Genomic DNA, 26,224 nt, shown 5'->3' with positions numbered 1-26,224 from the left:
CAACTCTTCAGACAGGGATTGGACTGGACTGTGGGACATAAAGTGATACTCATGAGGAGTGTGCCTCTTAGCTCAAGTAGATACAAGAGACTAAATGGGCTTCTGTCCAGAGGTGAGATGGGAAGGCAGAGAGGGTCAGGAGCTGGTTGAATGGACATGGGGAATCGGGGGTGGAAAGGAGGAGTGTGCTGTCACAGTATGGGGAGAGCAATCAGGGTCGCATAACAATGTATGTGTATATTTTTATATGGAGAAAAAAAGAAAACAAAAATCCTCACAACTGTACCTATAAGCAAAACCATGATAAATGGAGAAAATATTAAAGTTGTAAAAAAAAAAAAAAAGATTATAACCTAGGAGACCCTATCCGACAGTTCTACTCTGTCCTGTGGGGTCTTTATGAGTCAGAATTGACTCGAAGGCACACAACAACGAATGTTTATTTGTTGTTACTGTTTTTTAATCGTAGCTCTGAAGCCCTTCTTTCTGGCATGGATTAGATGTCTGTTAAAGCTACTCTTGTCTCAGGACAGTAAAATCATGTTGTCTGCCAGTGGGAGGGAATTTCTAGTTTCCTTTATACAAGGTTGGAGGAAAGAACACCCAAAGGATTGCACTTTTCCAAACGTAGTATGCAAGCAATTAAGGCAAACTTAAAAAAATAGGAGCCAGAAAACTCGTCTCTGTTTTTCCCTGAATCCTCAAGAGCTATTTCTACTAACTCAGACTCCAGCAGCGTTTTTAAAGTGCAGATTCTGGGTTCAATCCAGGGCAGTAAATCCATGTGTTCCTTACTGATGTCTCCATGGGAAGATCTATTACTTTAGTCTGTACTGGAAGTTGCTGTTGTTACCTGCCATCAAGTCGACTGCAACTCACGGCAGCCTCGTGCAAAACTGAGCAAAATGCTGCCTGGTCCTGCACTGTCGCCATGATCAGTTTTAGATGGGATGGTTGTGATCTATATGGTTTTCAGAAGTAGATCGCCAGGCCTTTCTTCTAGTTTGTGTTAGTCTGGAAGCTCTTGCTGTAGCCTGATCGGCATCGTAGCAACATGCAAGCCTGCACTGACAGATGGGTGGCGGCTATACGTGAGGTGCATTGGTGAGGAAGCCGTGCCTAAAACCTACCTCATTTAGAATATTCCCTGAGAAGCCCAGATTTGTGGTTTATATAAAGGCAAACCAAAAACCAACCAACCAACCAAATCCGTTGCCATCGAGTTGATTCTGACTCATCGTGACCGTATAGGACAGGGTAGAACTGCCCCGTAGGGTTTCCAAGGAGCAGTATGTAGATTCGAACTGCCAACCTTGTGGTTAGCAGCTGAGCACTTAACCACTGTGCCACCAGGGCTCGGCATACATTTTTAACAAAATGTTCAGTAAGTTAAAAATATCTGTACTTTGGGAGGGAGTAAAGGATTGCCCCATTTGAAAATAATACTAATAATTACAGGGCATAACTAGATAGGATCATAGACATGGAGTTAATGGAAACGTGTTTAAATTGGCAAGGAGCTGGACCCTAAGCTTGTGTTGTTAGTTTCCACACCTTTCTTGTTCGTGCTTATATGCTCAGTTCCTAGCTCAGTGCCTGCCACACAATATGCAGTGGGTGAATGGGTGGGTAGAGGAGTGGGTGGGTGGGTAGACAAGTGGGTGAGTGAGTAGGTGAATGGGTGGGTGGATGGATGAGTATTTCCTGGACTCAGTTAGAAAGCTGCTTGGGCAATCTGTGAATACATTATATTCATTAAGTATGCATATGCCCTGTGACCCAGATACTCCAGTCTGATTATTCTTCCTAGAGATGGTCTCACACAGGACTGTAAAAGGACGTGTAGAGGGTGCTGATCATGGTGCTCTTTGTGGTGGTGGGAGTTGGAGGTAGCCTAGGTGTCCATCCTTAGGGAAATGGGTAAGTAAATGTGTATAACGGAATACTTTTCAACAAACCAGATGTATACATAGAAATATGGATAAATCTTAAACATGGAGTCTTCAGTCAAAACTAAGACACAGACTGAGATTTATAGCATGATACATTTATGTAATCTAGAGCACATGGACATTTAAAACAACTCATACTTGAGGGCAATATAGCACAAGGGTTAAGAGCATGGATTCTGGAGCCAGACTACATGGGTTCAAATCCCATCTCCACCACTTACCACTTATCGTAGGTGTTGTTATTACAAAGGTGTATGAATACTTAAAGACACGTATCAAATGTATTAGGATTCCTGGTGGCACAATGGTTAAGCACTCAGCTGCTAACTGAAAGGTTGGTGAAGCCCACCGGTGGCTCTGTAGGAGAAAAGACCAGTGATCTGCTCCCGTAAAGACTGCAGAAAACCCTATGGGGAAATTCTACTCTGTTCTATAGGGTTGCTATGAGTCGGAATTGACTTGATGGCACACAGCAACAACAACGTCGCACATTTTAGAGTGGGTGACCAAGGGAGTAAGAGAAAGAAAATAAGATTTGGGGGGGAAAGGAAAAAAAAAAACGAAAGGGCAAACGAAAGTTTTTTAGGGCTTACTGTTTGGAGCAGGTGTCTCTAATCTGTGAAGCTTGCAAGAGCAAATTTCCAGTTGTCCCCTGGAATTGAGATCTGCAACCTTAATACGAGTTTCAATCTTCAATACCAGTGTCTAGAGCTGCCCTCGTTATCCTATTTGAAAGCCAAACCCAGATCCTCTCTTAAGAATTTATTCTACCTCAATCTTCCAAGGTAACTAGAAACCTGAGTAAGTGTTGATGGGATCTCCGCTGCTTTCTCCTGATTTCACTTTTTGTTGTCACTTTGCTAACCTCTTTGGGGTTTCTCTCTTCATAACCTGATAGCCCTTGACAGACCAGGCACTAGAAGGGACACACCCATATTTGCTGTGACATACTGTAGATAAAGCTGGTTTTAAGTTTTCAGCAATTTGTAGATAAGACGTGGAAGAGAAATCTTTTCCTCAAGGCACCCAAGATGGAATTTTTAAAAGATCATTTGATAATGAAAGATCTAGTGGAAACTGAAAGCTTCCAGGTCAATCTCAGTCTTTCGAGCCCCTGATCTCATCAGTGTAAAGGTGTAAAATGAGGGGAAATATTCACTCTTCTTGTGTCCAGAGTGTCCATCCAAAGATCTGTAACAAGCACAAAGGGACCAAGTACGACATGATCTGTGTCAGCAGTTTCCCAAGATGGGGTCGGTATTGATGATGAGGTTTGTCACAAGTAATTTGTTTCTACTAACATTCATTTGATGTTGCTTATTGGTCCGTAAGGCGCTCTGCTGGCACAACCATTAAGGGCTTGGCTGCTAATGGAAAGGTTGGCAGTTCGGACTCACCTAGTGGCTCTGTGGGAGAAAGGCCTGGTTAACTTTGTAGTCAGACCCTCCCCTTGCCCCTAAACCCTGACAACCACTCCTTCGTTCTCCGTGCCCTGTACTCTTTATCTTTTCCAGAATATCATAAAAATGGAATCACACAGTATGTATCTTCTTGAGACAGTCTACTTTCGCTCAGAATCAAGCCTCTGAGATTCATTCACGTTGTTGCACGTATCAGTAGTTCACTCATTTTTACTGCTGAGTAGTGTTTCATTGATGAAAGTAATACAGTTTGTTACATTCATTCATCAGCTGATAGATCTTTGGGTTGTTTCCAGTTTTGGGCCATTGTGAATGGAGGTGCTATAAGCACTTATGTAGAGGTCACAACTTATGTATGAACACAGGTTTTCAATCGACTAGTGTAAATACTTAGGGATTGTTGGGTCAAATGGTAATCATATGTTTAACTTTGTAAGAATCTGCCAGACTATCTTCTAGAGTGGTTGTACCATTTTACATTCCCATCAGTAATGTATAAGAGTTGCTGCTGCCCTGTACCCTCGTCAACATTTGGTATTATCAGTTTTTTTTTTCTTTCACTTTTGGCTTTCTAATGAGTGTGTAGTGGTAGCTCATCATGGTTTCATTTTGCATTTCCCTAATGGCTAATGATGTTAAACATCTTTTCAGTGCTTATTTGCCATCTGTGTATCTTCTCTAAGGAGCCCTGGTGATGCAGTGGTTAAGTGCTTGGCTGCTAACCGAAAGGTCAGTGGTTCAAACCCACTAGCTGCTCTGCAGGAGAAAGATGTGGCAGTCTGCTTCCATAAAGATTACAGCCTGGAAACCTTATGGGGCAGTTCTACTCTGTCCTATAACCCCGCTACCGTCAAGTCGGTTCAGACTCATAGCATCACTACAGGGATCAACTGGATTGCAATGGGTTTGGGTTTTTTTGGTAAAGTTTCTGTTCAAATCTTTTGCCCATTTTTGTACTGGGTTGTTTACTTACTATAGAATTTTGAGGGATCTTTGCATATTTTGGATGCAAGTCCTTCGCTGGATACGTGATTTACAGAGAGTATTTTCCAGTCTGTGGCTTGTCCTTTCGTTCTCTTAATGATATTTTTTGCAGAGTAACAGTTTTTATTTTTTCTGAGATCCATGCTTTATGGATACTTTATGAGCTGTGCTTTTGGTGTCTAACCCAGGGCATAAAGATGTTCAGCGCACAAGTTCTGACCCACTGTCTGTGGACTGTGGTTCCAAAGTTGATTCAGTTTACAGAGCTTTTGCTGTGCTCTTCAGATCTGTCCTGTGTGTGTGCCACCCAGTGGCCAGTCTGGTACCTGGGTGATGGTCTACCCTATAGGTCAGTTCTCAAAGCCTTTGATTTGCTGTCCAGGGTCAGTTCCATGCACATGCAACTTGGGGTGAGCCTGGAAGTTCATATGACTTTATGGGGTTGCTTCTTCCAAGCTTCCCACTTACTGACATTCTGGCCCGAAAGTTGGACTTTACCTTCCACACTCTACCACACACTTTCCACAGCTGGTTCTTCCTCTCAGCCTTGCTCTCTCTGTTCCATAGTATGGGACCTTGTTTCCAATTCCTCGGACCAGGAAAAGCGGTCTTCTCCAGGAGCTACACCTGGTGAGCACTTTGGGGTTTGGGCTGTCTGCCTCTGGGCTGGGAAACCTCAGAGAAGGAAAAAACAAAAACAAAACAGAAAACTCACTACCATTTCAGTGGCACTTGGAGTTCCTCAGTGTACCCACTAGCATTTACTTCCCAGAGTCCTCAGACAGCTGCTCCGTGCATACTGTTCAGGACTTTTAGTTACTTTCTGTGGCGGCTTCCTCCGTTTTATGTGGAGCCAGAACCTTTCTCTCTGTGTTTTAATTTGCGTTTACCTAATGACTAGTAAAGGAAACCTGGTGGTGTAGTGGTTAAGAGCTACGGCTGCTAACCAAAAGGTCGGCAGTTCGGATCCACCAGGCACTCCTTGGAAACCCTATGGGGCAGTTCTACTCTGTCCTACAGGGTCACTATGAGTCGGAATCGACTCAACGGCAATAGGTTTTGTTTTTTTTTTTTTTTTTAATGACTAATAAAGGGGCCCTGATGGCTTTATGGTTAAACGTTCAACTGCCAACCGAAAGGTCAGCGGTTTGAACCCACCAACTGCTCCATGGGAGAAAAGACCTGGTGATCCGCTCCCATAAGGATTATGGCCTAGGAAACCCTATGGGGCAGTTCTACTCTGTCCTATAGGGTTGATATAAGTCGGAATTGACTCGAAGGCACACAACAATGACTAATGACCTTTCTATAAGCTTGTTGCCCATTTGAATATCTACCCTCTTTTGTGAAGTGCCTATTCAAGTATTCTGCCTATTATTCTATCGGGTTGTCTGTATTTTTCTTACTGATTTCTTGGTGCTCTTTTTATTTTCTGCATATGTGCCCTTTTTTACATATATATATGGTAATTATCCATAAGGTTTCCATCAGCTAATTTTCGGAAGTAGATCACCAGGTCCTTCCTCCTAGACTGTCCTGGTCTGGAAGCTCCGCTGAAACCTGTCCTCCATGAGTGACCATTCTGGTATTTGAAACGCAGGTGGCACAGCTTCTAGTATCATAGCAACATGCAAGCCATGGCAATCTGACAAACTGACAGACGGGTGGTGGCTAGACCAATCACTAAAAAAGGCCATCAGTGTTTGATAAAGTACAGGGTCAGTGAAAATGAGGGGAACCCTCCATGAGCTGGATTAACATGGTGGCTGCAGCAATGGGCTCAAACATGCCAAAGATCATGAGAATGGCACAGGACTGGCAGTGCTTCCCTCTCTTGTATGTACGGTCGCCATGAGTGAGAGCCTCCACTTTGTGGCAACTAACGCCGCAGTGATTATGCTCTCCCATTCTGTAGCTTATTTTTTCATTCATCTTAATGGTGTCTTTTGATGAACTGATCTTGTTAACTTTGATGCAGCCCATTTGTCAGTCTTTCCTTCTATGCTTAGTGCTTTCTGTATCCTGTTTTCTTTTTTTTTTTTAAATCTTTGTCTCCCTAAGATCATAAATATATCCTCCCATATTCTTTTCTAGAAGCTTTCTCATTTCCTTTTTCACATTGAGAAAATTTACCTGGAATCGATTTTTGTGTAGAGTATAAGATAGGGCTCAAGAGTCATACTTTTCCATAGGTGTAGCCAATTGACCCAGTGTCATTCATCGAAAAGGCCACCCTTTTTCCACTGCACTGTCATCTTTAATGAGGTGACCATATATGTATGTGGGTCGGATTCTGCACTTTCCATTCTGTACCATGTTCTCTGGAATGACCTTGATAAAATAGGACAGGCCAGGAAGGTGGAAGGGATGGGGAAGTCCCACCATATACCAGGGAGTTGAAGGCATCTCACCCAGAGCTCCCCTAGTGTTACCTACACTTTGTACCTTTTGGTGGATCCACTATCCCTTTCACGGACACTTATTCAAAGTCAGTACTCTTTGTGGCTTGGAAAATGGAAAACCCATAGCTGAACTCTCCCCAGGGTAATAACCATCCTTTCTGTGCAGAAGAACTTTTGATCCTCCAGAACTGGGCAGCTTCCTCCCATGGAGAGCTGCTTACTTTACAATGTGTGGTTTCTGATGTGTGTATCGCTGAATCTGGGGCAAACTGCTCTCAGAGGCCGTTGGCCAGGAGAGGATGGTGCAAGTGGGATTAATCCAGGGGAGAAGTCCTACATCTCGTGATGGACAGTAATGGGCTGGGGATCAGGCTTCATGCCCTCCTCACATATTGGCTTTTCTAAGTGAACTTAGTGCTAGTTTGATCCACTTCCCTTCTCAACATGATCTCCATTCTCGGCTTCTCTCAGTTCCCTTTGCTCATTAAAGAAACATAAAACCAACTCAGGGAGGTCCTTTTTGATAGCCTTCCTGTTGGTCAGGGAGTCTGTGAGTAGTGTAAATGGTTAAGGTGCTCGGCCACAAACTGAAAGGCTGGAGGTTCGTGTCCACCCAGAGGCACCTTGGAAGAAAGGCCTGGTGATCTACTGAAAAATCATCCATTGAAAACGCCATGGCGCACAGTTCTACTCTGACACACATGGGGTTGCTATGAGTTGGAATTGACTCAATGGCGACAGGCCCAGGCACAGCTGGAATATCAAATCCTGGGGAGAAAGGGAGACTTATTTACTTCTTTTCAGAATTCAGCTTTCCCACCCATCTTAGGGAAGTTCTCCAAATACATGGAAACAACAGAGCCTGGATTCTCCAATTCAATGTCCATGGCCCAAGAAAAGACAGAAGAGATTCTTGACAACTTGCTCAACATTTAGAGCCAATCACAATGGCAATGTCCACATTATGTTGTCTTCTCCTCTAGACTTCACGTTGGCTTGTAAGACCCAGCAGAAGGGCAGCTCCTTCCCCACCATGAGACCTGGCCCATCTTTGCCTACCTTGATTGACAGTATCTCCCATCTAACCTCACAACAGAACTGCCTAGTGTTTTCCTGACTGAAAGACGAGATGGTCTCTGATCACCTCCCTACATATGGCCTGGCTTTCCCTCTGGTGGGTGACCTGGGGTAGCAAGCCTTTAGATGCTTCTGCTTTAGGGTAACTGCTATTCATAACACATGAGCATGGTCTGCTCCTAAAGCAAACCATCTCACAGGCCTGTTCCTTTGTTGGGTCAGACTGAGTAGCATCCTGGGAAAGTCCACCACAGTGACTCAGAATCCCTTACAAGCACATGGAGAGTAGGGCCATGCTAGCTTTTCTGATGAGTTTTAATATCATATATATAGAAGAAACCTGAAGTTTAGAACATCTCTGTACATTCCTGAGTTTTGACTGTTTATATTTCCAGCTGTTGGGGTGGAAGCTAGTGAGTACTTTTAGCAAAGGTAAGAGGGGGGATTGCCTCCCACCCCCATCTCTACCAGCACAGGAGGACCATGGCCAAATTCCATTGCTCATAGGACCAGAATTTACTTCCAGTCCTGATTTCTTTCCTTGACAAACTGGGTGGGATTTGTCTAACATTCTTATTCCTCTACCCTATTCCCATCAAGTTGTGAACATCATCATAGCTATATGATCATGGTAGTAAGGTCTTTTATTCTTATATTAATTTTATACAACCAGCAAAGTCACTATAATGTATCTGAGAAACCAAATTTGAGAATTGGATATGGGTCCAATGAGTCCATACCTAGAATATTTAAGGAATATGAAGATTGGTTCCTATTCATTCATTCATTCATTCATTCACAATACCAGGCATTGCTAGATGCTGGACATAGACAGTGGTAAGGAAGACAGACAAGGAATTAGAAATAGAGCATACATTCCCTGGAAACCTTTCTTCTGAAGACAGATATTTAAATCTAAGTAGAAATTTGCCTACCAAATGTATTTATAAATAGAACCTAGTTGAGCTCAACGATAGCATATGAGATATAGCTGAGGAATGTTACCTATATTTCTACCTTGGGAGTCAGCCTCATAGACCAGAAGTTCTCAGTCTCTTTTCTGCCATAAAACACTTAATGGATTATGTTCACATTTGTATCACACTCCCATGGGCACTGTTATATTAAATCCTCAAACGTCTTTCTCTCCTTCTTAAACAAGAAAAAGGAAGATGGAAATGTGTGCTGGCAATTCTCCATTCCCACCTCCCTTCCCCCCGCCATCCATTCTCTGTATCTCTTTATCCTGGACCCTAGGAAGCTGACCCCTGTGGATTTACCTCCTGGACAACCATGCTGCTGCCTTATGGTTGGGTTTGGCAAATGGAAGATAATGGCAGGAAATCTGGGGCAGTAGAAGAGAGAGGTTGGGGCATTTCTCTCCTGCTTGCTTCCTGATTGGGCTCTGCTACTCTGGTAGTGGTTGTGTGCCCTCCAGGACCACAGCTCCCACTGGGTGGAGCCTCTTCCAGCTCTGTCCAACTGGGTTCCAGTAGCCAATTCTCCTACTTCCCTAGGGGTGGTAACATCTTCCAGCTATTGCTAGTCTCAGGGACCCTCACCATCTCTTGTTTGTTCTTTCAATCTGCCCATTGTTGTCAGCTGCCATCAAGTTGGCCCCCAACTCATGGCGACCCCATGGACAACAGAACAAAAAAGTGCCTGGTCCTGCGTCATCCCATGATTGGGTGCAAATTGAACCATTGTGATCAATAGGGTTTTCATTGGTGATGTTCACAAGTAGATCACCAGGCCTTTCTTCTATTTTGTCTTAGCCTGGAAACTCCATTGAAAGCTGTTCAGCATCATAGCAACATGCAAGCCTCCACTGCCAGATGGGTGGTGGCTTTGCGTGAAGTGCATCGGCTGGGAATCAAATTTGGGTCTCCTTCATGGAAGGCAAGAATTCTACCACTGAACCACCAATGCCCCCTCAATCTGCCTACACTTATGTAAATACTCCCTTCATTAATGTCTCATTTGTATCCAGGTGTATCAAACTCTGTTTGATACAAAATGCAAATGAACAAGAGGGAAAGTATTATAGAAAGTATTGCATACTCTTAATCGACTCAAATATATACAAAACGTTGTTGTTGTTGTCGTTAGGTGCCGTCGAGTTGGTTCCAAATCTTAGCGACCCCATGTGCAACAGAACGAAACACTGTCTGGTCTTGTGCCATCCTCATGATCGTTATGCTTGAGCGCATTGTTGCAGCCACTGTGTCATTCCATTTCATTGAGGGTCTTCCTCTTTTTCGATGACCCTCTACTTTATCAAGCATGGTGTCCTTCTCCAGGGACAGAGGGACACACAAGACTATTTTAGGGGGATGAGTGAACTGTTCTGTATCCTGACTGTGGTGATGGTTATATGCGTCTATGCAGGTCTTAAAACTCATTGAATTTTACACAAGAAGAATATGCCCTGATGGTGCAACGGTTAAACACTTGGCTGCTAACCAGAAGGTTGGTGGCTTGAACTCACCCAGAGGGTCCATGAGAGAAATACCTGGAGATCTGTTCGTGTAAAAATTACAGCCTACAAAACCCTAGGAGGCCGTTATACTCTGTCACATGGGGTCGCTATGAGTCTAAATAGACTCAACAGCACCTAACAACAAAACACAGTTATAGATGTTCATCAGAATGCATCAAATACTTAAAATGGGTGATTTTGTTTTACATAAATTATACCTAAATAAGGTTGAATAAAAATATTGATGAATAAAAAAAAAAAACAAAAAACCTTACAATGAAATACTATTACTTATCTGCATGGTTAAATTGACAATTACAAGTGTTGCCGAGAACATGGAGCAACCAGAACTCTCATTTCCTGTAAGTGGGAGTATAAATTCTTTGGAAAACTCTTTGGCACTCTTTTCTAATGCTGTCTGCACCCATCCCTGAGAACGTTTCTCATTGTAAACCTTACCAAGGAGAGCCTGAAGACCACCAAGAACCACGTGTGGCAATGTTCAGGGCAGCACAATTCAGAACAGCACCAATCTAGCCCCAAATTGGAAACAACTCAGCTATCCATCAAAAAAACAGAATAAAGAAATAAACTGTGATGTATCTATGCACTGGAATATTATATAGCAGTGAAAAAGGAAAACTACTGTATGTGGGAGGATGCAGGGTGCAGTGGCACAAATAGCAATCAGTGTAACCTCAGCAAACTTCCCAGGGAAATACCAAAGGTACTAATTTTGTTGTTGTTGTCATTAGCTGTTGTTGAGTTGGCCCCCAACTCTCGGCGACTCCGTAAACAATGGGACTGGACTGTTGTGACCCATAGGATTTCATTAGCTGCTTTTTTCGCAAATAGATTTTGAGGTCTTTCTTCCTAGTCTGTGTTAGTTTGGAAGCTCCACAGAAACCTGTTCAACATCATAGCAACATGCAAGCTTCCACTGACAGGTAATGACTGTGCTTGAGGTGCACTGCCTGGGAATTGAACCTGGGTCTCCCTCATGGAAGACGAGAATTCTACCACTGTACCACTACTGCCCCCTGTACCAATGTAAGATTCAAAGAAAAATTTCCCAGTCTTAAAATGAGAAGCCTCCCCTCCCCTACCATTTTCCCTTGTTGTTTTAAAAAAAAATCTAGAGTATCAATTAACTTTATTTCTGCCTAACTGACCTGTCAGAAATTGCATTCGTATATCTGGGAACTAAAGTTGCTGAAAAAGAGGTTTGTGACTTGTGAGTGGAGGATGGCGTCTTGGGTGGGTCTCTAGTGGGCAGCAGCAGGCTGAGGGCTTGGAATGGGGTGGAGAGGGCGTGTGAGTGTTGGGAGCAGTGTCTCTTTGGGGTTTGTATTTTTGGAGGGTGAAATAATTTGTTTCTCAGTTTCCTACTACAAAAGACTGTCTTAACTTTATTTTTAAAGCTTTTTGTTTTACATCTTATGCTTCTGTATCAAATTTCTTCGTGTTTCCCTCATTCCAGAATCAATAATGATAAATTCTTAAAGTCAAGAAAAATATTAGTTTTAACCATAAATCAAAGAGTCACAGTCCCACCCACCCCGTCCCAACCTTACCAAAAGAAAAAGTAAATCAAAATTCTTTCACAGAAAATGAAAGAGAATTGTCAATCACAGCTGAGAGGGGCTGCTAGATTACTCTCGCATCCAGACTTTGGCTGAGCTGAGATAAAAACAAGATGATTAATTTCAGAGTCTCAGTGCCTTGTCGAGTTTCACCGCTCTCTGCTAATTCATAAGGCTCCCGTGAAAGGACATGGAGGCACCAACTCTGAAAAATAAAATATAAATGTTCCCGACTTGCCTTGTCTGCATTGAGAAGTACAATCAAGAGTTTAAATTGAAATAACTATAGAATCATAAAATGTTCAGGCACCTGTATCTGGAGTCTTGTCCTTACTTCCAGCTCCTTCCTCTTGGCATATGCATAGGTTCCAATCACCCCCTCACAAAAGGGTTTCTTTTCTGCCATTAAAATTCTGGAAACACAGACTCCCCCGTCTACATCTGCTCCAAGATCACCACTGACCACCTGGGGGCCAGAGCCAGCAGGTGCTTTTTCGCGTTGAGCCCACAGGCCTTTGTTTCCAACCCTCCCCACTGGGGAGAGGTCACCCGCCTGCTTGGTCTTAAGTACATCATAGTCAGATCCTGCTGGAATCTCTGCCTCCAGCCTAGCGGCTCTCCTGAGTTCCAGAACATCACTGGCTCATCAAGCCTGGGTGCGCGCAAACCCTTAGAGCTGTCCCAAATCCTGACCCCGTATTTCTGAATTGGTTTTTGAAGCTAGGAGAAGCAAAGTGGTAAGTTTTGTTTCCCACACAGAGCAGTAGGAACAGAGTTCATTCTGGGGTCCAATGGACCTGGGATTGAACCCCGGCTGTGCCATTCACTAGCTATGTGGTCTTTAAATGCACTGACTCTTACCGTCATCACCTATAAAATAGGATCGTATCTACCCTGGTGGTGCAAACAGTTAACACTCTCAGCTGCTAACTGAAAGGTTGGAGGTTCGAGTCCACCCAGAGGTGCCTTGGAAGAAAGGCCTGGTGATCTACTTCCAAAAAAACCAACCATTGAAAACCCTCTGCAGCACAGTTCTACTCTGACACACATGGGGTCGCCATGAGTTGGAGTTAACTCAATGACAACGGGTTTTGTTGTTTTTTTTCGAGCACACTGAGGCTTAAATAAAAGCAGCAGTGCAGACACATGTATACCAATGTTCATTGCAGCACTATTCACGACAGCCAAAAAGTGGAAACAATCCAAATGTCCGTCAACAGGTGAATGGATAAACAAAATGTGATAGATACATAGGATGGAATATTACTCTGCCGTAAAGAGAAATGAAGTCCTGATGCGTGCAACATGGAGGAACCTTGAAGACATTTTGCTGAGTGAACTAAGTCAGTCACAAAAGGAGAAATATAGTGTGATTTCACTAACATGAAACACTTAGAATAGGCAAATGTATAGAGATTGGAGTTTAAGGGTGGTTACCAGGCGTGGGAAGGAAGGCAAAAGAAGGCAATCTTTGTTTAGCTACCTTTGAGTTTTTGTTTATGGGATGGGAAATATGGCCATGGATGTTGGTGATGGTTGTACAACATGAAAAAAAAAAAAAGAACATATGTAAAATGTTCATTGGTTTTTATGTATCCACTGTAGCATTCCCATTAGGATGCAAACATACTGAAATAGCTCTTATCATAAGAACAGACAAAAACTTCACCCCACTGCTCCCTCCAGCTTATACCCCATTCCTCTTCTCCTGTCCATAGAAAAAGTCTCCAAATAGTAGCCTGTGCTCACTGCCTCCAGTTCTCTCCTCTCATTGTCCTGAATCCACCCTGATCCACTGGATTTTCACTCCTCCCACTCCATACAACAGCTCTACCCCAGGTCACTCCTGGCCTCCATGTTGCTCAGTCCAGAAGCCGGGTCTCAGTGCCCATCTGCTGGGCCTCTCAGCAGCCCATGGCCCAGGTGGTCACCCTCTCCTCTTGGCCCCACTCTCCATTGGGCGTCCAGGACAACACACTCCTCCTCCATCTCCTTCACTGAGTCCTCCCCGCCCTTCACCGCTAACCCTTGGAGTACCTTATGGGCCCTTCTCATTCTACACTCATTTCATTGGAAACTTGTCTATACTCATGGATTTAACCACATCTGTATGCTGAAGTTGGAGCCCTGGTGGCTCAGTGGTTAAGAGCTCGGCTGCTAACTGAAAGGTTGGCGGTTCGAATCCACCAGCCACTCCTTGGAAGCCCTATGGGGCAGTTCTACTCTGTCCTACAGCGTCATTATGAGTTGATATCGACTTGGCAACAGGTTTGGGTTTTTTTTTTTTTTTTTTTAATATGCCATGGGGGAGCAGTGGTTACTCAGTGGTAGACTTCTTGCCTTTTGTGTGGGAGACCCAGGTTCGATTCCTGGTGAATGCACCTCATGCGTAGCCACTGCTCGTCTGTCATTCGAGGCTTGTGTGTTACTATGATTCTGAACAGGTTTTAGTGGAGCGTCCAAACTAAGGTGGAGTAGGGAGAAAGGCCTGGCAATATAATTCTGAAAAGCAGCCAATGAAAACCCGATGGATCACAATGGTCTGATCTCAGTTTCTCTCACCAAGGATCTCCCTCACTCTCACTGGCCCTCTGTTTCACCAAACATGACGTCCTCTTCCAGCAATTGATCCCTCCTGATGATGTGTTCAGAGCAAGCAAGTCGGACAATGTTCTGTTGTGATCCATAGTGCTTTCACTGGCTAATTTTCAGAAATATATCTCCAGGCCTTTCTTCCTAGTCTGTCTTAGTCTGGAAGCTCCACTGAAACCTGTCCACCATGGGTGATCCTGCTAGTATTTGAAATACTGGTAGCATAGCTTCCAGCGTCACAGCAACATGCAAGCCACCCCAGTACAACAAACTGACAGACAGATGGTGGGAGAGTAATAATACTGCCCTGAAACTAATAGCAGTCACTCTCCGTTCCACCCCACCCTTGATTCTCCAGCAGTAAGGAACTTGTAGTTCCTCCAATGATCAGCCTCTCTCACCTCTAGCCCTGGGTTGTGTCTTTGCCTGCACTGCCCAATTCCCAACCCCACCTGGCCTGGTAGCTCCTCCATGTCTTTCCAGACTTCCCCTGGCTGTCACCCGCTTTGGGAGATGGTCCTCCTACTTGCTTCTAAAGAGACACACCCCACCCCATCAGAGCACTGACCACATGATATGAAAGTTGCTCCTGTCCTTGTCTGTCTGTGTCCTCAGCCTGCCAGCCCCACTGATACTGTCCTCCCAGCACAATGACTGGCACACATGGCCCTCAGTAAATACTTATTTCTCAGGAAATTTTATTTACAACTATTCAAAACTCTTTTACACGCATTTTCCCATATTTTTTAAGGAGTTGTTACAGAGATAAAATGACATAATAGAAGTGAAAGCACCTTAGAAAACTAAAAGCAGTATGAAAAGAATAGATGTTGGAACATGAAGTAGAGTTTCCATCCCGATTGACCTTTCCAAAAAAACCCCTGAGGATGTATAAAGGAGAAAAAGAAGTTGCTCCTTTCCCCTGCCAACGATACCGTCATTTTGTTGGCCTAGAAGCTATCCAGTTGTCGTCTAGGTGACACAGACTCATGGCGACTCAGTGTGTTTCAGAGTAGAACTGTGCTGCATAGGGTTTTCAGTGGCTAATTTTCTGGAGCAGATCACCAGGCTTTTCTTCTGAGGCTCCTTTGGGTGGACTTGAACCTCCAATCTTGGTTAGCAGCTGAACGAGTTAACCATTTGCACCAGCCAGGGATTCATGATCATTGAATCCCTTTAAGATAATAAACCCATTATTTAACACAAATGTGTGCTGAAAGCATCTCCTACGAACAGCGTAGGGTGCAAGGCTGTGCGGAGAACACAAAGGTGAAGAGGACGCTTCCCCAGACCTCACGCTTCAATAGAGGAGATGAGTCACGGGCACTGACAAGTCACGGTAGAAAGTATTGAGGACTGACTCACAAGAAAAGTGAAGATATACGAACATTTCGAGAGGGAGGAACTTCCTACCGTCAGGAGAATCAGAGAAGGCTGTAGGGAACAGATGGCTTGGATGGGTCGAAGTTAGGTCCTGATGGGCCCTGAATGTGAACGTTAGGAGGGCCAGGGAATCCACCGTGGCTGAGCTGACAAGAGTGTGGTGGGAACTTGGCTTCAGAAAGAATAATCCAGCAGATTGTGCAAGACAGCCTAACCTGGAGCCTGGGACATCTGTGAAGATGCCCCTGTATTAGTACAGGAAAGGGCTGAGAAGGGTCTTGCGTAGCTGGGTAGGGAGGGGATGAAAGGGACAGAAAGGAAGAGGCAGTTGGTGTTAGCATCTCCCTGCAGTCCCTGGATGGTGCAGAAGGTTTGCACTTGACTGCTAACCTAAAGGCTGGCGATTTGAACCCACCCAGTGGCACCACAGAAGAAAGGCCTGGCAATCTGCTTCCTGCCAATCTGCTTCTGTAAATATTACAGGCAAGAAAACCCCATGGAGCAGTTTGGCTCTGTCACACGTGGGGTTGCCATGAGTCAGAATCTACTCAATGGCAGCAGGTTTGGTTTTGGGTTGGTAGCTTCTGTTTGCATGTGGAAGGCCAGTGGGAGAAGGTTGATGCCTCAGGGGTGGAACCAAGAACATGAGGACCCTGAGCACAGGGGTTCCTGGTTCTGGAGGGTGCCGCCAAGTTGCCTCTGCTTCCTTCACTCTAGCTGTTGCAGTGAGTGTATCTAATTCAGCAGATCAATGGCTTGATTAAGACACAGGAGGAGGCTGTTGGTATTGCTGAGCTGTTTTTCATGCCTCAGTGAGCGATTGCTTCCCTTTAAGACGCCCCGAAAGCAGACACCGTCCTGGGGTGGCTCTCACTCAGCAATTAGCAGCTGCATCCGTTAGTCTGGGCAAGTGATGGATGGGTCGAGTCGGGCCTCCCAAGACGGAAACAAAGGCTGCCTCAGTTTGACAAACAAGAGCACAGAGAAAGCCCAAGAACGAAGAAGGTCCACAGTTGTTCAGGTCACTTGACTGCATTTCAGAGTCAAGTGCTTTAAGCTCAGATATCCGGCTCAGGTGAACCAACTGGAACAAGTCAGGGCGCCAAAGCTGCAGGCATTTCTGGTTATCATCTGTTTGGTCTTAGTAGGCTGTGTGAAACCTCCAAGTCCAGATGTATTTTGAGACGCTATTACAAACCCTGGTGGCGTAGTGTTAAGAGTTCAGCTGCTAACCAAAAGGTCAGCAGTTCGAATCTACCAGGCACTCCTTGGAAACCCTACGGGGCAGTTCTACTCTGTCCTATAGGGTCACTATGAGTTGGAATCCACTCGACAGCAATGGGTTTTTTTGGTTTATAACAAACCAAACCCCTCCCTGAGAGCCCTCCAAAGCTGGAAATCCTTGCTTTCTGTTATTTATTTCTTCACTGGGAAGTGAAGTGCTTTCCAGGAGACTAACTGGTGCTTGAGGTCTTCAGTTAAATTCCAATATACAATCCAAAAAAGGTGTGTTGTGTCCTAGAGGCTGACATGGTATCCAGCCTTTAAGAGAATATTTAAACCTGTATTTATTAAGAGCCTACTGTGTGCCAGATAGTGGGCAGTGGTGGTTTAGTGGTAGAATTCTCGCCTTCCATGTGGGAGACCCAGGTTCGATTCCTGGCCAATGCACCTCATGTGCAGCCATCACCCATCTGTCAGTGGAGGCTTGTGTGTATGTGTATGATGTGTATGTGTGAATGTGTATGATGCTGAATAGGTTTCAGAAGAGCTTCCAGACTAACAAGAACCAGGAAGAAAGGCCTGGCAATTGACTTCCAACAATCAGCCAATGAAAACTCTATGGATCACAACAGTTCGATCTACAACTGATCACGAGGATGGTGCAGGCCTGGGCAGTGTTTCATTACCTTGTGCAAATAACATGTGCCAGGCAGTGAATGAGAGAAGGAGGGGCAGACAGGTAACCAACAAACAAGGAAATACCCTGTATTGATAAATGCTACGGTGAAGATGTAACAGGTGATAGGATAGAGGCTGGTGGGGCGGGGGTTGGTTGATCGATATTAAAAAAAAAAAAAATACTGAAAGAAACCAGTTGTCGTTGAGTCGATTCCGACTCACAGCGACCCATAGGATTTCTAAGGCGTGGCTGGTAGATTCGAACTGCTGAACTTTTGGTTAGCAGCCATAGCTCACTGTAGCTCTTGACCACTGCACCACCAGAACTCCAACTGAAATTAAGGAGGTGAAATACCTGGGAAAGGTGGAGCCAGCTGTCTGAAGTGAGGGAATGTCATTCTGTGTGGAAGGAACAGCAGGCACAAAGTCCTAAGGAACTGGATTTTGTTCTGGCATATTCCCAAAATAGCAAGCCAGCAGGTGTGGGTGGAGCACAGTGATGGATGGTGGATAGTGCCAGACACGGACAGGTAGACAAGTAGGTAGGGGCAGACAGGTGGGAGCATGTAGGCCATTGCAAGGAACCTGTTTATAAGTTTGTTTGAACTTTAAGTTTAAACAGGGTCGTGACCGGACTCATGGTTTCAAAGGCTGACTCTGGTGACTGTGTGGGTAGGTGTGTAAGGGGCAAGAGAGAAGGCAAGGAGTCGCCCCAGGAGCCCAAGCAGCAGCTGATTTGGGCCAGAGTGGTGGTAATGGATACGGTGAGGAGAGGACCTGTGCCAGTATGTTTGCAAGTAAAGTTAAGCAGACTGCAGAGGTGAATTGGATGTGGGGACGGGGTGTTGAAGGAAAGAGGAATCAAGGATAACTCCTAGGTTTTAGCAGGAAATAGTCTGGAATATCCCAAAGAGCACCGTTGTGGGAGACCCAGTTCCTATTCTCTATAAATAGCGGACCTTAGTTCAAGGAGCACTTCAACAGTAAGAAGTTGGTAAAACCAAGTCACCAAAGAGATGACTCTGACGGGGTAGGGGCCACTAGGCAGTGCTACTGATAATAATTGCATTATGAGAATCATCGTACAAGGCAGTCTTATTTTGGCGAAGACTTTTAGAAAAAAAATAACTTCAGTATTTCTTCATTTTTAAGTCTATCTAATAACATTTTCCAGATATTCCGAAAAGAACCTTGGTGTAGGGAAAGAATGTGATGCGTTTGGGGCTTAAGTCTCTGTTCTAATCCTTACTGTAAGCCAGGTAAACTCACAAGGTTGCTTAACCTTTCTGATCCTCAGTCTATTTCCGTACAAGTGCCTTATTTGGGCCCATTAATTGAGATGATGTACATAAAACTCCTAGCAAAGTCTAGTGCGTAGTAGGCACTCAGCAAGCACCAGTCACGCTTAGTAACTGCCGTCACTCCTCAGGCTCCAGGTTACTGCAAACTCCGAAGTCCTTGCCGCCACACCCTGCAGTGGCTTCACGTCAGAAAGCCTGGTTCTGGTCTCTCAGGTACTATCCCAGCCTGGACTCTTATTTTCTGCCTCAGGGAGAAAAGGGCCTTGAAGAGGTTGCCTCATTAAAACAGGTGTGGAAAAAGTATATGTTAGTATACGTGGAGCCTTCTGGGTATAATGTAATATATAAACCCAGGTTACCTTTACCATCGTCACTATTTTTCTATAAATTGGATTCTGTAACTCAAGGTCTTTGGAAACAAACAAAAATAGAAATATATGAAGATACCCTGATTTCCCTCATTTAGAGGGAAGTTTTTTTTTTTCCTTGTTATGTTATTCAGCTAGCTGAAAGAACAGGAACCGAGCGTCAGCCATTTTCCTAGAGTCTGGTGTTTCCAAAAATGCTTTTGGATCCCGAACTGCCTAACTGATCTACAAAGCCAGCATCCAGACTTCCGCCAGGGGCCATCCAAGCACCTTAACCTGTGCCTCAGCTCAGCAGAGCGACATTTTATCATTCAATCCTTTAGCGCCCTGCCCAGGGCTCACTCCTTCCCTTCTCTGAACGCTTCCGGTGGATTCCACTTGTTTTTATGCTCAGCTGTGCGCTGCTCTGTGTTAGTACTTAACTGGGTCATCTGGGTGTCTTGTTTTCTTAGCTAGATCCCAGGGTAGTCACCCCTGAGGGAAGCCATTGGTTTGCTTTTTTTGCCCTTTTTTCCGAGGATGTTGGGAGGTAGATGTCCAGTTGGTCCCCAGTTTCTTCATTAACCCAGCTGAGAAATCAGAGGGTAGCAAGTGTTTGTACACATAACAAATTCTTGACTTGAGGCTTATTAGTAATGAACTCATTACCTAATGGGTTTAACAGACCTTAGTTTTTAAAGGATAACTTAATCAGACAAATTGGTCAATGATTCCGTGAATTTGCCCAGCAGGATTTTTTCAGCAGCAGAGACATGTTGTATGAACAGGAGTATAGGGTAGACCACTGAACTCTGTCTCATAAGGGAGGTGGTGATAATTCACTACTCAGGAGACGCAGAGTCTAAGCTGGGGGTCCAGAGCCTTGGTCTGTGTGTTTCTTTTCCTTGAACCCTTTGAGGTTTGGGGGAATCTCAGGTACAGAGAGTTAATTATTCTTATCAGTTCAGGACACTGTTATCCTCAGCCCAGAGAGACCCCCTGTTGATTTATCATTTGTCTTCTTCATCTCCGTCCTCACACCCCCATGTTCCTCCTAACCATCTAAGTTGTTGTCTGTTGCCATTGCGTTGCTTCTGATTCATGGCCGAATCATATATGTCCACACTGAAAGTTTGAATATCTGTCCTTGAAAATAATAATTATTGCTAACTCTAACTGAATTGTAGGTCACTGGGTGGCACAAATGGTTAAACGCTCAACTACTAAAGGTTGGCAGTTCAAACCCACTCAGAGGCGCCTCGGAAGACAGGCCTGGTACTGTACTTCTGAAAGGTCACAGCCTTGAAACCCCTATAGAGCAGTTCTGCTCTGCACACATGGGATCACCGTGAGTCAGAGTCGACTTGATGGTGACTAAGAACAGCAGCAACTGTTTGAATTTGCCAAGGCTCTGTTTTAAGCACTTTTACGTGCATTACCTCATTTAATCCTCCCAACAGCTCTATAAAAAGCTCTTTTACTCCCATTTCACAGATTGGTTAAGAACCTTTTTCAAGATTATCCATGGTAGAATAAGGACTCAAACCCAAGCAACTTACATGCAGTGCCTGAGCTCTTAACCACTCCACTGTACTGTAGCGAGTATATATTTAAAAATATACTGTCTTTTGTGTATGTCTTAAGAATGTATTTGAATAATATCATGCAGCTATCGATATCCTTCTAGATCTTAATTGTTTCATTCTACATTATGCTTTAAAGATCTAGTCATTTTCAATATGTACCTCTGGCCCATTGATCCTGCCTGCCTCCTATCATTCCATCACAGGGATCCACCTCAGTTTCCTCACGCACTTCCCCACTGATGGATTGTTAGAATGCCTCCCAGCCCCAAATCCACAAACATCATTGTCACAAACATCCCTACACATGTCCCCTTATAACTCTGTATGAGAATTTTCCTATAGTACATAATTTGGAATGGGATTGCTGGGTTATAAAGTAATTTCAGCCTGCCCAGATTGACTTTCGGATGGTGATACCAACCCTCCCACGAGTAAGATAAAATTCTCTCCAACATTTATCTGACTTTCTAATTTTTACCTATTCAACGGTTATAAAGACACACAGTTGTTTTCATTTTCATTCCTCTAATCAGTCCTGAAATCGAACATCTCTTCCTAAACTTGTAGACCATTTGGTTTACCTGTCTGTGAACTGTGTATTCATAACGTTTGCTTATTTTTATCTCGGGTCTCGTGTCTTTCTGTGTCCCAGATATTAACTGTCAGTTTTAGAGGTTGCAAATATCGCCTCTCAGTTTTCCACCCACTGGCTAACTTTGTTGTTGCTATTGTCGTCTTTAGCGGCCACTGAAGATGCCAATGGGATGAAATGCTACCTGGTCCTGCATCATCCCCATGATCAGTTGCAGATCGGCCATTGTGATCCATAGGGTTTTCTTTGGCTGATTTTCAGACTGAGGTCACCAGGCCTTTCTTCCTAGTCCATCTTAGTCTGGAAGCTCTGCTGAAACCCGTTCACCATCACAGCAACATGCAAGCCTCCACTTACAGATGGGTGGTCGCTGTGCATGAGGCACATTGGCCGGGAATCGAAGCCAGGTCTCCTGCGTGGAAGGTGTGAATCCTGCCAGTGAACTACCAATGCCTCATAGTCAGGGTAGGAACAACTACTTATCTCCATCTGGAAATTGGGGATATAGGATGTTCTTGGCAAAGGGTAACAAGGACGCTCACTTGGCCTATGGCACCAAGAAAGAAAGCAACCACCACCCCTATGATACTCCCTGAGGTTATCTCTTTGGAGCATTACTTATTGTTTGACGAACTGTTTCTCATTCTGCAAGCCCCAACTCAGATGTTGCCATAACATCAAACCTTCCCCAGCTCCCACAAGGGGCCTCTCTGAGTGCTCCATAAAGCTGTATTAAATAGATGTGAACAAAATAATTGTGGTTTTGAAAAAGGACCACCAGATTGATGGAAGCATGGGCTCCATTTCACTTGAGTAGGAGGTGAAGGACCCTGGATTTTATTTTTTTATTAAAATAGAGCAGGAAAGAAGGAGGCATGGATACAGCCTTCAAATATTTAAAGAGCTGCCTAATGAGTTTGGGGTTGGGGAAACACCGACCAAAATTGGAGAAAGATTTCAGGAGCTGACAGGGGCAGGATACCTTGGAAACAAGAGAGCAGCTCAGCAGACAAGAGCCAAACATCCACTTTGAGCCTTTGGACGCAGCCCCACATGTGACCTGGGAAGTCCTTGTGTGCTGGAGCTCAGTGTCCATGTTGGCCTCCCACCAGAACTTTCTGAAGACCCCAAGGACGGTGCGAGCGTTGCCAGCGGCCGTTCCAGCCCCGTGTTCCATGCCAGGGGAGTGAAGTAAGGCTCCGTGCACAGATATTTTTAAGCAGTCAGATTTATGCAGCCATGCCTAAGAGGCCCTGGGAAACTGTTTATTGTTAGATTAAACCTGTGGTTTCTGGAAACCTTTCTCTAACACAGCAGGCCATGCCATTAGAGGCCTGACACAGTTTCTGGCCATGCAGAGAAGAACTTGCAGGGTATTATTTTAAGAACATCCCGATGCTTTGCATAACTTCACCCAGCACACCCGGGAGTCTCTACAACGCTGACAAGTCAACACTCCCCACTCACCTGCATTGTCAAAATTAGGCTCTAGGAAAAGTTTTAGTGAAGAGCAGAAACAGCAGAACGCATGTGTAACCTGTAGATTGCCTTTGGTAGCCGAGTATCCCAAAACCTCAATTACCACCTGGCAGATGAGTATCTTGATTTCATTCAGAGCTAGTGGAGGGAGAAGGGAAAAGCAATCCCTTATGCTGCAGTAGGAGGGGTGTTTTGTAATAAATTCCTTAGCTTCCAGACTAAGATAAACTAGGAAGAAAGGTCTGGTGATCTACTTCTGAAAATCAGTCATTGAAAACTCATGGATCACAACAGTCTGATCCTCACCTGCTCATGGGGATGGCACAGGACTAGACAGCATTTTGTTCCATTGTGCATGGGGTCGCCGTGAGTCAGGGGTGGACTCCACAGCAGACGCGTCATAGTCAAACTGCTGAAAACCCAAAGCCAAGAGAAATGATGAAGGCAGACAGAGAAAAAAAAGACGCATATACAGAGAGAGAAAATAAGGCAGAGCTATTTAAAAGCAAGGAATTAGAGGCACTCATTTCAAATATTGTTTTATCTGGGATAGTGGGCGAGGGGGTGGGACCAGGAGGACCCTGTAGATACATTCAGGAGTATTGATCATAGTCTGGTTCTTTAGATGGGTGATGGATGGTGGGTGATGGGCTCACAGGGTTTGTGTTATGATGCTTCAGAACTTGAAAAGTAATATATGATGTGTATTTGCACTTTGTATATATTACATATTACATTAAAAATTAAAGATTCTTTTAGTTCAATCCTCCTCAAGGAAATTCATTCTGCATCAGAAAAAAATCTGCCAGCCCGGGCAAAAAGACCTGAAATCCCAGTCTTCGGCTGCATGTTTGAGGTTGCAGACCCATTAAAGGCAGGGCTAACATCGGTGACTTTTTAAAAATCAGCTGGCAGCGGGGGCTGGGAGAGGGGAGACAGTGTTGTCTTTTGCCACTCCGTAAAAAACGTGTGCCGCTCTGTCTAGCTCTTGCTGGAAGCATCCGAAAGTCCTTATGTGCACTTTCTATTTTTTCATAGATTCTGAAAATTATATGAGAGTATTATCCCTGGTGCAGGTCATCGCTCTAAATCTTCTTGCGTCCCGGAAAAACAATGAGTTAGCTCTTTATTTAAATTAGGAAATCATACTGTCTCCCCCTCCAACTGCGAGAGGAGGCAGGGCGGTGTCGGCTGCAGATGGAATTGGTTTAATGAAGCATTTGGGATAATAGGGTGAGTGTGTGTCTGGCCCTTGCTTCAGTGACATACCGTGGAGGTTAACTGGATGAATCTCAAATGTTTTCTTCCCCCTTTAATCACACAGGCATGGGGGAGCCACTAGTCCCCAAATAAAATGCATTCTTCTTTCGCGCCATCTCTCATTGGAAGCCATTGATAATGCTTGTGATTTTACAGGGCCTGAGAGATCCGAACAGCCAAATAAAACCAAGTCTCAACAGGACACGGGAGTAATTGTGTCTGAGCTTGACTGTGGGCTTTTTCTGCCAGAGAGAACAGATGAACGTCGGGAGCATCTTGTCTACCTTGTGTGCCATCACGTCTCCTGTGAGGCTTCTGACCTGTTTACTCACAGAGCATAGCAGCTGGTGCTACCAGCAATTACCCATTTCTTAGGCCTGGAAATTAAGTGTAAAAATTCTTTGGATGTGCTGGCTACACACACACACACACAGTTGTTAAGGAGCCCTGGTTGTGCAATGGTTAAGCGCTCAACTGCTAGCCGAAAGGCCTGGTGGTTCTAACCCACCAGCTGCGCTTTGGGAGAAAAGACCTGGTGATCTGCTTCCGTAAAGATGACAGCCTTGGAAGCCCTATGGGGTAGTTCTCCTGTGTCCTATAGGGTCACTATGAGTCGGAGTGGACTCGACAGCTCACACCAATGTTAGCTGCCATTAACTCAATTCTAAGGCCTGTCTTCCAAGGCACCCCTGAGTGGGTTTGAACCGCCAGCCTTTTAGCTAATAGTCTAGCACTTGATCTTTTGCAATCCCCAGGGACTCCTGTATAGGTGTATATGCATATATATATATTTTTAAATATTTTATTTACAAGGATGCTCCCACTTCTAACAGAATACCTTTAACTCTTCACTAACTGGTTTTCACCGTTTCGGTCTCTGTTTTAGCCCATTGAGTCCATGGTCGTTCACTCATTCAGGAGGTCATTCACGTGCACTCAGTATGCACAGCTTCAGGACTATGCTAAGCTCTGGTTATGCAAATGTGAGCCAGGTATTACACTCGCAGCATGTGGAGGAGGCAGCAAAGTAACTGGTTGAAACATCGCTCCTTTCATTCTCTATGACAGCGTCACATGTATGCCTTCAAAGCACTTTTTTTCAATTTGTAATTATATCTTTGTTCATCTGTTTACCTGCTTAGTGTCTGCTGCCCCCATCACACCATAAGCTCCATGGGGCCAGGACCACATATATTTGGCCAACAATTGCCTCTCCAGCTCCCTGGCCATAGCAGCCACCAGTTAGAATGTATTACACGCTGCCTAATGGAAGGAGTCCTGGTGGCACCCTGGTTAAGTGCTTGCTGCTACCTGAGAGGTTGTGATTCGAAACCACCATCGACTCCACGTGAGATAAGACCTGGCAATCTGCTCCCATCGACTCCATGTGAGATAAGACCTGCCCATCTGCTCCCATAAAGATTACAGCCTGGAAAACCGTAGGGGGCAGTTCTACTCTGTCACGTAGGGTTGCTATGAGTTGAAATCAACTCGGAGGCACCCAGCAACAACGACAATGGAAGTGTTCGTGGGATGCTATAGGAGCCTTGGGGGAAATGGCTAACTCAGCCTGGCGGGTGTTGAGGTTGAGTTCACAAAGGAAATAATGCTTGGGCTGAGTGTTCAAGGATTATGGGAGTTTTCCAGGTGGGCAAAGTGACAAAGCGTATTCAAGGCCAAGGATAGACCATGTATTGCAGGCCTTTCAAAAACCTGCAGATTAAGGCTCCTTCCAACTCTGATATGACACTTTTTTTTTTTTTTTTTGGGTGGGGGATGATACATATTTTATTTTATTTTATTTTTTATTGTACTTCAGGTGAAGGCTTACAGAACAAATAGTTTCTCATGAAACAGTAGTACACATGTTGTTTTATCACATTG

At 44.6% G+C, this 26,224-nt stretch overlaps 1 protein-coding gene and 1 non-coding gene across 3 annotated transcripts in view; both read left to right on the top strand.

Moving 5' to 3' along the window:
* CALN1 (calneuron 1) overlaps window positions 1-26,224 on the top strand; it is a 581,567-nt gene that overhangs the window by 396,711 nt on the left and 158,632 nt on the right. The gene's annotated exons all lie outside the window — the stretch shown is intronic.
* TRNAG-UCC (transfer RNA glycine (anticodon UCC)) lies at window positions 17,474-17,544 on the top strand. The gene has a single exon. It is a non-coding gene; the product is annotated as a tRNA-Gly (tRNA).

The sequence above is a fragment of the Trichechus manatus genome, unplaced genomic scaffold, assembly GCF_000243295.1.
Source record: "Trichechus manatus latirostris isolate Lorelei unplaced genomic scaffold, TriManLat1.0 scaffold00077, whole genome shotgun sequence".
NCBI classification, from domain to species: domain Eukaryota; kingdom Metazoa; phylum Chordata; class Mammalia; order Sirenia; family Trichechidae; genus Trichechus; species Trichechus manatus.
Note: the sequence above shows the minus strand (reverse complement) of the source record. Positions and strands in the feature narration are given on the sequence as shown.